The following is a 13386-nucleotide window of genomic DNA, read 5'->3' as shown; positions in this document are numbered from 1 at the left end:
CGTGAGTTTCAAACCCATGTTTCAGTTGCTCCTAAAGCTTCCTGAGTAATTTTTAGGAGGTGGGCCACATTGTCAAATGTGCAAATGAGTGTAGAGTCATCTGCATACTGTATTCAGGGGAGATCTGCTGTGTGGATGGGTGGTGGGTTTTGGTGAGAATGTTAAAAAAGAGGGGACTAAGGATAGAGCCTTGTGGTGCACCAGCCATGACTGGGATGTACGGAGAGAGAGAGTATTTAAAATGAAAAGAAATTTTTATTTTTATCTTTATTTGCTCTTCAAATCCAAGCTTATTTTTGTTGCTCTTCAAGTTTTTTTTTTTGTTCCTCAACTTAAAGTTGAAGGTGTTGACAGATCAGGAGACTGCACCGGGCTGAGCACCAGAGTAGCTAGCCGCACCTCTGACAATGCCATATTTGCTGCAAGCCATAACACAGTTGCCTAAAGGTACACTTAAGGACATTATTTTTGCTTTAGGTAAGAAATTGAATAATATCAACAATATTAAACTGGACAATGCTTATTTGCCCAAATGTATGGAAACTAATATAGTCCCTATGGGACTTAAATTTTTTAAGTATCCTATGGGGATAGAAATAACTGATAATATTACAAAGCAATTTAATTTGTTTTTTGATCAATGTGGTTTTAAATACATGCAAATGTTAATTAAGTTTAACGATGAAAAACTGGTTAAACTTATGCAAGAAGTGGAAGAGTTGAATGGGATTATCAGAAATGATTTACAGTTCTTACAGTGGGAAAAACTCTATGTTAAGCAGTTTAACATGGCTGACAATGCTATCAAAAAAGCACACATTCATAAAAACAAAAAAATTTATAGGGACATGGATCAATATAATAAGGGCAGAGTGTACTTTTGGGATAAATACAAAAGTTATAATAGTTATTCTAAGAACACATCTTATGAGGTGTCTGATAATGGTAATTCACAAAATGCACATTATAGGGACAATCGATCTTATTTTTGTCAAGTGGACAATAGGGGAAGACAAAGAGATTGGAAATGGGGGGAAATTGGAGAAGACAAAAATATCAGGAGAACCAGGGTATCAACAGTAAGTAATGGACAAACGAGAACAACTAACGAGGGCTGGCAAGAGACACTAATGTTAGATATTAATAAGGTCAACCATACAATTGAGAGTATCAGGAATGAAGGTGTAGTTTATAGTTATAAAAATTTTAATATTTACAATTACACAGAGTACTCACTAAATACTACTCACTTTGATCTACTTTCTAAAGGGATGAAATTTATTCCCATTTCTAAATTTAGACTCGACTGTATCAGTGAGGTGAAAAGATATATTAAAAAACTTAATTTAAGCATTATGTTTAAGGACTCTTTAGAACACACCAGATGCATCAACAAGGATACAGTGTTAAAAGGCTTGAAAAAGAAGAGCATTTTTGTGTCCCCTATGCACCCCATTATTTCCATTTATGACAAATCTGTTACACAACAAATATATAAGTTATAAAACCACATATGTGGAAAAAGGACAATTTACAATCATTCTGTAGAAGAACACAGGGTCCTTCAGGAATTGAGAAATAATAGAAATATTAGGGTTATGAAACCCGATAAAGGGGGTGGTATTGTCATATATGACAGCACAGCATACTCCTCCAGATTGTATGACATTACACATGTCAGGAAATTACGAGATTGTTTCTCTCAATGAAATAAACGTCGCTTATAGGAGGATTGACTTACATCTGGAGGAATTTTTGATTGACAATAGAATAACGATGGACATATACAACTTTATCAAAGTTGAATATCCTAAGTTAGCATCAATAGTTGGGATTCCCAAAGTCCATAAAGACATCAAGGACCCCCATTTAGACCAATCATCTCAGGTAGCAAATCAAAAACATTTCCCATGGGTTCTGTCATTGATGTCTATTTAAAACATATTTATAATAAAATTCCCCATATGGTTAAAGACTCCTAGGAATTTCTGAAAAACTATCCCATTAACTTTTGGAAGGAGGATTTGATATTTGTTAGTATAGACGTCATAGATTTATTTTCATGTATTCCCAAAACAGAAGGATTAGAAGCATTTGCCAACAGTATACATAAATATGCAGATATAGAATGGGACAAAGCATGCTTATTATTAGATATGATGTTACTGGTATTAGAACACAACTATATTCAATATGAGGGTGAATTTTTCAGGCAAACCAGAGGTGTAGCTATGGGAGCTGCATGTGCTCCCATATACGCCAATCTGGTTATGCCAGATTGGGAGGAAACCAAGGTGTTCAGTAGTGAATTTATGAAATATATCAAATACTACTTTCGATACCTAGATTATATTTCTATTTTATGGGAAGGTAGTGCAACAATATTAGATCAATTTCTAGATTATTTAAGTCAGAGTAGTAATTATCTTAAATTCACTTCATCTAGTAACTATCATGGTGTTCCGTACATGGACACAATTGTTTCCAATGGAGAAATAGGATTTAAATCAAGAATCTACAGAAAAATACATTCTCTAATAGTTATTTAGAATTCACCAGTAATCATCCAAGGAATAAATTCATTAACATCTACAAAGGGCAAATCATATGTGCCATAAGAATGACCTCTGTATATGATGACGTTAGAGAAAGTGACATACATTACAGCTTTGTTCAAGGACAGAGGGTATGATGCTAAGATGATGGCTAGAGTCAGTCAAACAGTAATTAAAGAAGTTGGACATAGATACAAACCCCTGTTGGGACTCAATCTAGAGCATGCAGTAAATGCTGGTACAACTGACTACACATCTGTGGACAGTGCATCTTATGGTAGGAGGTGTGTGTTGGAGTATGGACCATATATAGGTAAAGTAAAGAAAATCCTGACAGACAATTGGAATATTATTTTAATTGATGAGGACTTAGCGAGAATTTTAGGGACTGTACCACAGTTTGTCTTTAAGATGGGATATAATATAAAGAATTACCTAGAGAGAGGTAATTGGAGCAAAATTTCCCACAACACACATACAAAAAAATGTGGAAATTGTAAACAATGTAATACAATCTTTCAGGAAAATAGTATAGTGTTAGAGAACATAAACAGAACAAGAATTAGATTTAAACAGGGAAATTGTAACACTAAAATGATTATATATCTGGCAAAATGTATGGTCTGCTCTGGATTCTACATAGGAAAAACTGAAAGGAAATTCAACAAGCGCATTTATGCACATTTATATAGCATTAAAACCAAAGATGAGAAAAATGCATTGTACAGACATATCAAGAAGTGTGGTGACAGGCATTATTTCAATTTCGCAATAGTAGACAGTGTTCAATTTGATCCCGGGGGGGGGGGATTGTAAAAGATTGTTGTCATATAAAGAACATTGGTGGCACATTTTCTCTGACTCTTCCACTCCACCAGGACTCAATGATGTTATTTCTATCAAACCTATGTTAGCCATAGAATGAATGTAACATCTTTGTATCCATGTTATATGATGGTCTATTTAACGCATCGTTAGGTATATTTATGATAGACAAGTCTTATTTTTACACTTATTCTTATTTCATTTATTATTTCATTATCGTAATTTAGTTTTATACATATAGGAATAGTTCGTATATATTTGTTCACACACATATGAGCAGATTTTATATGAGTAGTGGTTAGCCGAATTCATTTATGTAACTTGTTGGTTGCAAGTTCTTTTATTAGCCACTTATGATTACAGTGTATATTATTACATTATTAACAACAGTAGTAGTATTTTAGAATGTTTAGTTTGAACATTTTACATATATAATGTGGTAATTGGAGATATGTTTGGTGTTTATTTTAGTTATTTTAGTCATTTTATGGTTGCATATATGTGGTAGATGCATGTTGATTTATTATAATGTAATATGCTTTAAAAGTATCATTTTTTTATTCAGCGCTTTTGGTGCCAAAAAGTTTATTTAAATGCTATAAGGTCCTTTTTTCAGAGTTCTGATGAAGCTTGCCGTTGAGCAAGTGAAAGCGCTTAACCGTTGGATTAACCATTGGATTATTTTGTTGCACTTGTTCAATAAAATTATCTGGTTGTTTGCGGACCTTTGCTGAGATTATTTTATACATTTCTTTGGTTGGAACTGCTAATTCAAGGGAGTTTGCATCTCAAGACACAGAGGAAGTAAGCGTTCTTCAATTGTTGCTGGTTCTGTAGTTTCAAGAACATTTATTTGGTATCATTATTCTAACTCTGAGATTGCACAATACAGGGAAAATGGTATATTCCCCAGCCCCAGTAATGCAACAGCATTGAACACCTGTTGACCTTCAGTGTAGCTGACCAACTTATATTGACTTTAACCATATTCAACCTTATTCTCATTTCCCTAGTACATATATGCATATACATATATGTGTGTGTGTTTATATATATATATATATATATTATGATAATGTTTTATCATGGTGTGGATGGGAGGAGAAATGGCGTAGGAGTTATCCTGAAGGAACAGTATGCTAAGAGTGTTTTGGAGGTGAAAAGAGTGTTGGATATAGTGATTTTTATAAAGCTGGAAATTGATGGTGTAATGATGAATGTTGTTAGTGCATATGCTCCACAAGTTGGGTGTGCAATGGATGAGAAAGAAAACTTTTGGAGTGAGTTTGATGAAGTGGTGATGACTGTACCCAAGTGTGAGAGAGTGGTAATTGGAGCAGATTTCAATGGGCATGTTGGTGAAGGGAACAGAGGGGATGAGGAAGTTGATGGATAGGTATGGTGTTAAGCAAAGGAATGCCGAAGGTCAGATGGTAGTGGATTTTGTGAAAAGGATGGGCATGGCTGTGGTGAATACGTATTTTAACATGAGGGAGGAGCATAGGGTGACATACAAGAGTGGATAAAGATGCACTCAGGTGGATTATATCTTATGTAGGTGGGACAGTTTGAAGGAGACTGGAGACTGTAAAGTGGTGACCGGGGAAAGTGTCGCTAGGCAGCATAGGATGGTGGTTTGTAGGATGATGTTGGCAATCAAGAAGAGAAAGAAGAGTGTAAGGGCAGCACCAAGGATCAAATGGTGGAAACAGAAAAAGGGTAATTGTGAGGTGGAATTCAAGGAAGAGTTAAGACAGCCACTTGGTGGCAGTAAAGAGTTACCAAATAGCTGGGAACTACAGCAGAACTAGTAAGGGAGACTGCTAGAAAGGTACTTGGTATGACACCTGGACAGAGGAAGGGTGACAAGGAGACATGGTGGTGAAATGAGGAAGTACAGGAGAGTATACAGAGAAAGAGGTTCCCAAAGAAGAAGTGGGATTGTCATAGAGATGAAGAAAGTAGACAGGGGTTTAAGGAGATGAGGCACATGGCAAAGGCAGAGGTGGTGAAGGCTAAGAATAAGGCATATGAAGAGTTGTATGAAAGGTTGGACAATAAAGAGGGAGAAAAGGACCTGTACCAATTGGCTAGACAGAGGGACAGAGCTAGTAAAGATGTGCAGCAGGTAAATGTGATAAAGGATAATGAGGGAAACATACTCATAAGCGAGGAGAGTGTGTTGAGCAGATGGAAAGAGTACTTTGAGGGGTTGATGAATGAAGAGAATGAGAGGGAGAGAAGGTTGGATGATGTGGGGATAGTGAATCATGAAGTGCAATGGATTAGCAAGGAGGAAGAAAAGATAGCTATGAAGAGGATGAAGAATGAAAAGGCTGTTGGTCCAGATGACATACCTGTGGAAGCATGGAGGTGTTTAGGAGAAATGGCAGTGGAGTTTCTAACCAGATTGTTTAATGAAATCTTGGAAAGTAAGAGGATGCCTGAGGAATTTAGAAAAAGTGTTTTGGTACCGATTTTTAAGAATAAGGGTGATGTGCAGAGCTGTAGTAACTACAGAGGGATTAAATTGAACAGTCACAGCATGAAGAAACTCCCATAAATGTATTAATCTAGTAGTAATCTATATCCCACCAGGGAAAAACCTTGAAAACCTTGAGCTTACTTTAAGTTGGTTAGCCGCAAACTACCCTCAGGAAACCATTATACTAGGGGACTTTAATATTGACTGGTCCCACTGCTCTGCCAAGACATATCCCCACCCAATCAATCTATATGGCTTCTCCCAAAATATCACAGCTCCTACCAGAATTGGTAACGCTCAGCAAAAGGAGAGTACCATTGACTGGATTCTCACCAATAAAGCTGCTAACAATTATTCTACCGGTACCCTCCCCAATGACTTAAGTGACCACCTTGTCACTTATATTATAAAGCACAAGCTTTGTACTTCCAATCCACCCCTACATAAACTTATCAGAAACAGGAAAAAGTTCAACCTAGATCTATTCCTAGCTGAACTAAAATTCTGCAACTGGTCTACCCTAACCTCTCTTCCCCTAGCCGAGAGCGTGTCATACTTTAATGACACTTTCCTAAACATCCTTGACTCCCATGCTCCAAATCGATTAATTAGAACTAAAAATCGCATAGCTCCCTGGCTTACAAGAGAAACCAAAGCAAAAATTAAACTTCGTGACCAGGCTTGGAACAAATGGCGAGCCACCAAAACTCCCCTAGATCGTATTAAATTTCAATCACTCAGAAACTCCACGAAATCAGACATCGCTAGAGATAAAAAACAGTACTTCTGTCACCTCCAGGACAAACATCAGACTAACCCAAAAAAGTTCTGGGCTGGATTCAACAATCTCCTCCATCCTGGTAAATCCTCTACCCCTATACCCGAGAAACTTACTAGTAATAAACCTGAAGAGATAGCCAATGCCTTTAACATTTTTTTTACGGAGACCATTCAGTCCCTCGCCAATCGTCTACCTACCTCTTCCCCATCATCAACTCTTCCTCCTGACTCACCTCCTCTCTCCTTTAAACTACAAACAGTATCCACCTCCTATATTCGTACCCTACTAAAAAAACTGAAACCATCCACCCTTGCGGCCGATCGTCTCCCAGCGGAATATCTCCAATTAGCCTCTGATGTCATTGCCTATCCCATATCAATTTTGATTAACAGATCCATAACCGAGGCCACCGTCCCCCCCATTTGGAAAATCTCATATATCATTCCACTTCACAAAGGAGGCTCCTCCACTGAAACATCTAACTATAGGCCCATCGCAATACTCTCTCCAATAGCAAAAATTTTAGAACGGTGTATTCACAAACAACTCCTCCACCACCTCACCCTAAATAATCTGCTATCATTTACCCAGCATGGCTTTCGCCCCCATCACAGTACTACTACTGCCCTCCTCTCCTTTGTCGACTCAATAAACAACAACCGTAACAATAAACTTATATCCTCTGCGCTCTTTCTTGATCTATCAAAAGCTTTCGACATGGTAAACCATCAGCTATTACTCCACACCCTGCAAACCTTTCATCTGGACAACTTGACACTCAACTGGTTCAAGGACTACCTTTCTGGTCGGCACCAAGCAGTCCTATGGCATAATAGTCTATCTCAACTACTCCCTAACAACATTGGCGTCCCACAAGGCTCCATACTTGGCCCCCTTCTTTTCTCTGTTTTTATTAATGATCTCCACACAATCATCCCTAGAACCACTTGTATACAATATGCGGACGACTCCACCCTGATCTGTTCTGATCTCTCTCTCCAGAAACTCCAAACAGCCACCCAACTATGTTTTGCCAAAGTTGAAAAATGGTTCTCTGACCTGAAACTCATACTTAACCCAACTAAAACCAAGTTACTCCTATTTTTCCCCTCGTCTACCACTCTCCTACCCCCTGTGCCACAACCTGCAAACTCTAGGTCCTTTTATGTCGAATCCTTTAATGGCACCATCATTGAGCCCGTCTCCCACACCAAGCTATTAGGTGTCACTATAGACCATAAGCTCAAATTTGATATGCACATTGCCCAAACCATCAAGTCAGTTAACAAGAAACTAGGTTCAATGTACAGAATCAGGAACTTTCTCACTCCTCATGCTAGATTAACCATTGCCCGCACTCATCTCCTCACCACCCTACTGTATGCCTCCCCTATATTTTCCTTCCTCAATAAACGTGAGCTCAATAAATTTTCTACCACCTACCACCATATTGCTAGATTTATTACAGGAACACCCTATCGCACCCACCATTGCCTCAACCTCAGGAAACTAGGCTGGCTAGAACTGCCCAATCTTCTTAAATTCAATCAACTCACCGAAGCATTTAAAATTATAAATCAACCAGACAAAACCCCTCACTGAGTAAAATCCTGACCCCATACACCAACTTAAGTTCCCTTAGGTCTTCAAATAGTAACCAAGTATCAACCATCAAATCTAATAACTTGAGGCACTCTTTATGAACTCTATTGGAAAGCCTTGGAACTCCCTTCCTAACTACCTTAGACTCATGCCATCACTTAACCAATTCAAAAACAGTCTCAGAGAATACTTAAAGTCCCACTGGTTGTGCCCATGTCTAAACCCAGACTAATTCCTATAGGTTTCATAGTTCCCTTCACTCTTCTCACTCAAAAGCTCTTCTCTACCATTTGACTTACCACACCTGTACCCATGTCATCATACCACATTAGCTTGTCCTGTCACCTCCTTAGCTTAGCATTTTTTTTCTTCTACCATGTATATATTGATGTCATACTGATTTGTTATCCTTATAATGTTGTACCTCTAACTAATTGTAGTGTATTATTTTTCTCATTATTGGAGCTTTTCTCCTCAGGCCTCTACTGAAAAAGGATATGTATCCAGCTAGACTAGCCCGGTCAACAAATGTAAAATAAATAAATAAAAATAAAAAATGAAGTTATGGGAAAGAGTAGTGGAAGCTAGGTTAAGGGACGTGATGATTAGTGATCAGCAGTATGGTTTCATGCTGGGAAAGAGCACTACAGATGCGATGTTTGCTCTGAGAGTGTTGATGGAGAAGTACAGAAAAGGTCAGAAGAAGTTGCATTATGTTTTTGTAGACTTAGAGAAAGCATATGACAAGGTGCCTAGAGAGGAGTTGTGGTATTTTATGAGGAAGTTGCGAGTGTCAGATAAGTATGTAAGAGTGGTACAGGATATGTACAAGAGTAGTGTGACAGCGGTGAAGTCTGCGGTGGGAGTGACGGATGTGTTTAAGGTGGAGGTGGGATTAGATCAAGGATCAGCTCTGAGCCCTTTCTTATTTGCAGTGGTGATGGACAGGTTGACAGACGAGATCAGACAGGAGTCCCCGTGGACTATGATGTTTGCAGATGACATTGTGATCTGTAGTGAGAGTAGGGAACAGGTGGAGGAGACCCTGGAGAGATGGAGATATGTTCTAGAGAGAAGAGGAATGGAGGTCTGCAGGGCTAAGACAGAATATATGTGTGAATGAGAGGGAGGATAGAGGAATGGTGAGGATGCAAGGAGTAGAGGTGGAAAAGGTGGATGAGTTTAAATACTTGGGATCAATAGTTCAGAGTAATGGTGAGTGTGGAAATGAGATGAAGAAGAGAGTACAGGCAGGATGGAGTGGGTGTAGAAGAGTGTCAGGAGTGATTTGTGACAGACGAGTACCAGTAATAGTGAAAGGGAAGGTCTACTAGAGGGTAGTGAGACCAGCTATTTTATATGGGTTGGAGACAGTGGCATTGACAAAAAAGGCATGAGTTAGAGCTGGATGTGGCAGAGTTAAAGATGTTAAGATTTGCAGTGGGTGTGATGAGGATGGACAGGATTAGTAATAAGTATATTAGGGGGTCAGCCCAGGTTGGAAGGTTTGGAGACAAAGCCAGAGAGGCAAGATTATATTGGTTGGACATGTGCTGAGGAGGGATGCTGAGTAAATTGGGAAAAAGATGCTAAGGATGAAGCTACCATGTAACAGGAAAAGAGGAAGGCCTAAGATAAGGTTTATGGATGTGGTGAGAGAAGACTTACAAGTGGTTGGTGTGACAGAGCAAGATGCAGAGGACAGGAAGAAATGGAAACAGATGATCTGCTGTCGTGACCCCTAACGGGAATAGCTGAAAGAAGATGATGATATATCTATATATATATATATATATATATATATATATATATATATATATATATATATATATGTATACATATATATAGATATACATATATATATATATATATATATATATATACACACACATATATATATGTATATATATATATATATATATATATATATATATACATATATATATATATATATATATATATATATATATATATATATATGTATGTATAAATATATATAAATATATATATATATAGAAGGTTTACCATCATAATGTCGGCAGGCAGATTCCTGAACATGCACATGGTCGAACCATTTCTGCAAATTCTGTACTGCTGACATGTGAGAAAGTTCAACAAAACAGCGAACGTCAACATTTCCGACTGTTCTATACCAAAAACAAGTACTACCATGGGTCAAAAAGGGGGTGAGATTTTGTGATTTGGAATATCACCGTTAGCAGTTTTGGGCAGTTGCAGTTTGGAGTTCACGGAAGTTGTTTCAGTGATATGCCTGCCAACATTATGATGGTACATCTAGATATATATATATATATATATATATATATATATATATATATATATATATCTAAAATGTACATAAACACACAACTGCATATCTATATATACATACACACACACACACACACACACACACACACACACACGCACACACATTTTATGTATACCTTTTATAAATATATATAGATATATATATATATATATATATATTTATAAACACACATTTACGTACACACATACACACATATACAGACAGAGAGGCAGGTATGTATAGATATACACAAATAAAACTAAATACACAATGCATAGTCCACTATAGGACTACTCAATGTGGGCATACCACAAGGATCATTTCTGGGATCACTACTTTTCTTCATTTTGTCAATGACTTTCTCATTGAATTACCACACCTCAAGCTGTTTATGTACACAGATGACAAACTTGTCCTATAATCTAGTAATAACCACAACATCCTTGAAAGCAAATTACAAAAGGGCTTCACCCAATTATGCAAATCATCCCTCTCTAATAGATTGCTTATCAACGATAAGAAGATAAAAGTTATGTTTTTTATCCATATCCAGGCAATCACCTAATAATCACGCATTTTAACTGGTCGTATTTGTAAGATTATACTCAATACCAATGAACAGAAATATTGCGGCCTAACTTTAGACCCAGCTCTTTCCTTTACAAAGCACACAGATATCTAGTAAGTCCTTGCTCATTTGAAATTTTGTTAAAGTATCACTTATAGGTTCATAGATTCATAGGAGGTTTCTAGGCTAAGGGCTCTAGAGCCTGTAGAAGCCTAGCCATGTTAATCCTAAGTATCCCCATTTGTTCTTTTTGGCTAGTTCGCAGAACAAATTTATGAACAGAGCGGGTCTGTGATCAGTTTTCTTAGAACATACCTTAACCTAAGCTGGAATGTCGTCTTCCTTTTTTGGCTTATACACAACCTATAATTCCCAGAGAACGTAACTGATTAAGAATAAATCTGTAGATTTATACTGTTAGCCCCTCCTTTACTTCATCACTGCAAACTCCCAGAAAATTCCACCTGGCTCTCACTGAATAATAGGGTTGTCTTTCTCTTGGGGAAGAGGCTTTTTCAAGATTGGAACCTGGTATCACTCGCCTACACATGTAAAAAATTAAGATTCCATTGAAACTTATAAAACCGCCCTCAAAGAACACATACTTTCTATATCTGCTTGCAAATGTTTTCAAGACAATGGGTAACAACAGCTAAATTAAATATATGTTAGTTCCAGATGATGCTTCATTTGTGTTTATTTTACTGCACTATAGTGTGCTTTTTAATATCTGTACATACGTTAACCAATGTTATTACAATAAGTAATTGTATTTTGTTAGAATTGTATTTATTGAACTCTGTATTCCTATACAACTTTATACTCTGCCTTCAAACACCAAATTGTATTATAGGATCTATATTATATTCTTGAAAGCCGACAATGTCGAATCTGACATTGTCGACACGAGAATATCGAACACTCAGAATCTCGAGCGTGTAAACGGAAATCTGCGTAAGGGGAGATTTCCATTTACTGCAATGAAGTGTGGTCTCGGAGTTGGTATATTTAAGTAGCGGGGGGTGTGGGGGGTGCAGTGGGGCTTGTCACCCTACTTAAACCTGTTAGAGTACTTTTTTCTTTATTTTTTTTTTTGTCTTTTTATAAGGTCGATGTTTGACCATATGTTGTTTGATATTTTCAAATGTCAATCTTATAATATAGACCCGTATTATATTTTGAAATTCTTGAGGTAACCTTAACAGTGACTGAATGGTGTAAATGGCCAGTTCACTCACCCGGTTATCAAAAGAAAAATAAATATCTATATTTATATATATACTTATATACATGTGTGTGAATATAATTGGTATCCTAGAGACTGCTAAACGGAGACCTGTGTCTGGCATACACGGCATCGTCTGACCCATTAGTGATGGGTGTACTGCACATCAGCAAGTCAAATGGTATCAGAAATACTTAGTCTAGAGATCTAAACCTCTTCTGTAACATCAATCTGAATGGTTTGGAGGGACACGTATATCTCACAGAGGATACTGCAGCTATGGAACAGACTCCCCATCAACATAAAACAAAGTTCATCCCTATGCATTTTCAAGCACAACATAGAGCTATGTATAGGAAACTGAAAATGTACCCCAGGACTCCAACTGTATCACTAAAGGACAAAGGCAGCTCCTAAATGTTTTATCCAATGCATAGCCCCTCTCAAATTATCTATTGCATGAGCCCAGTTACTCTTATTAGGGGTAATATAAAATTATCAGCCATGGGATGGAGAAGGTCAACCTATATCCAGATGGGATGAGCTATTTCCAGCAGAAAAGGGGAAACCTGGATAGGCTTAAAATGGCTCACAAGAACAGCTAGCCTAGTACTTACCTATGAAACTATGTGTGTGTGTGTGTATGTGTGTGTGTGTGTGTGTGTGTGTGTGTGTGTATATATATGTGTATATGTATATATATATATATATATATATATATATATATATATATATATATATATGTATATATATATATATATATATATATATATATATATATATATATATATATATATATATATATATATATATATATATATATAATACTGAGAGAGAGAGAGGATGAGTACACGTATTACAAATGTTATAGAACCATGCATAAGGAAAACTATTTTTATAATTTATTTATTTAAATTGGTTTACTGAGGTAGAATTATAGCAAAGATCAAATTAACAGTATACAGCTTTATATTTTTAAGGAAAAGTCACAATTGATGATATACTTTAATGCAGTATTGTTCCAGAAATAACAT

At 36.9% G+C, this 13386-nt stretch overlaps 1 protein-coding gene across 5 annotated transcripts in view; it reads right to left on the bottom strand.

The window, feature by feature from the left end:
• The window catches only part of STXBP5L (syntaxin binding protein 5L), a 4174867-nt gene that overhangs the window by 1779905 nt on the left and 2381576 nt on the right, over nucleotides 1–13386 (bottom strand). The window lies entirely within an intron of this gene.

This window comes from Protopterus annectens, chromosome 5.part0 (genome assembly GCF_019279795.1).
Source record: "Protopterus annectens isolate FY-2018-M chromosome 5.part0, PAN1.0, whole genome shotgun sequence".
Lineage (NCBI taxonomy): Eukaryota > Metazoa > Chordata > Ceratodontiformes > Protopteridae > Protopterus > Protopterus annectens.
Note: the sequence above shows the minus strand (reverse complement) of the source record. Positions and strands in the feature narration are given on the sequence as shown.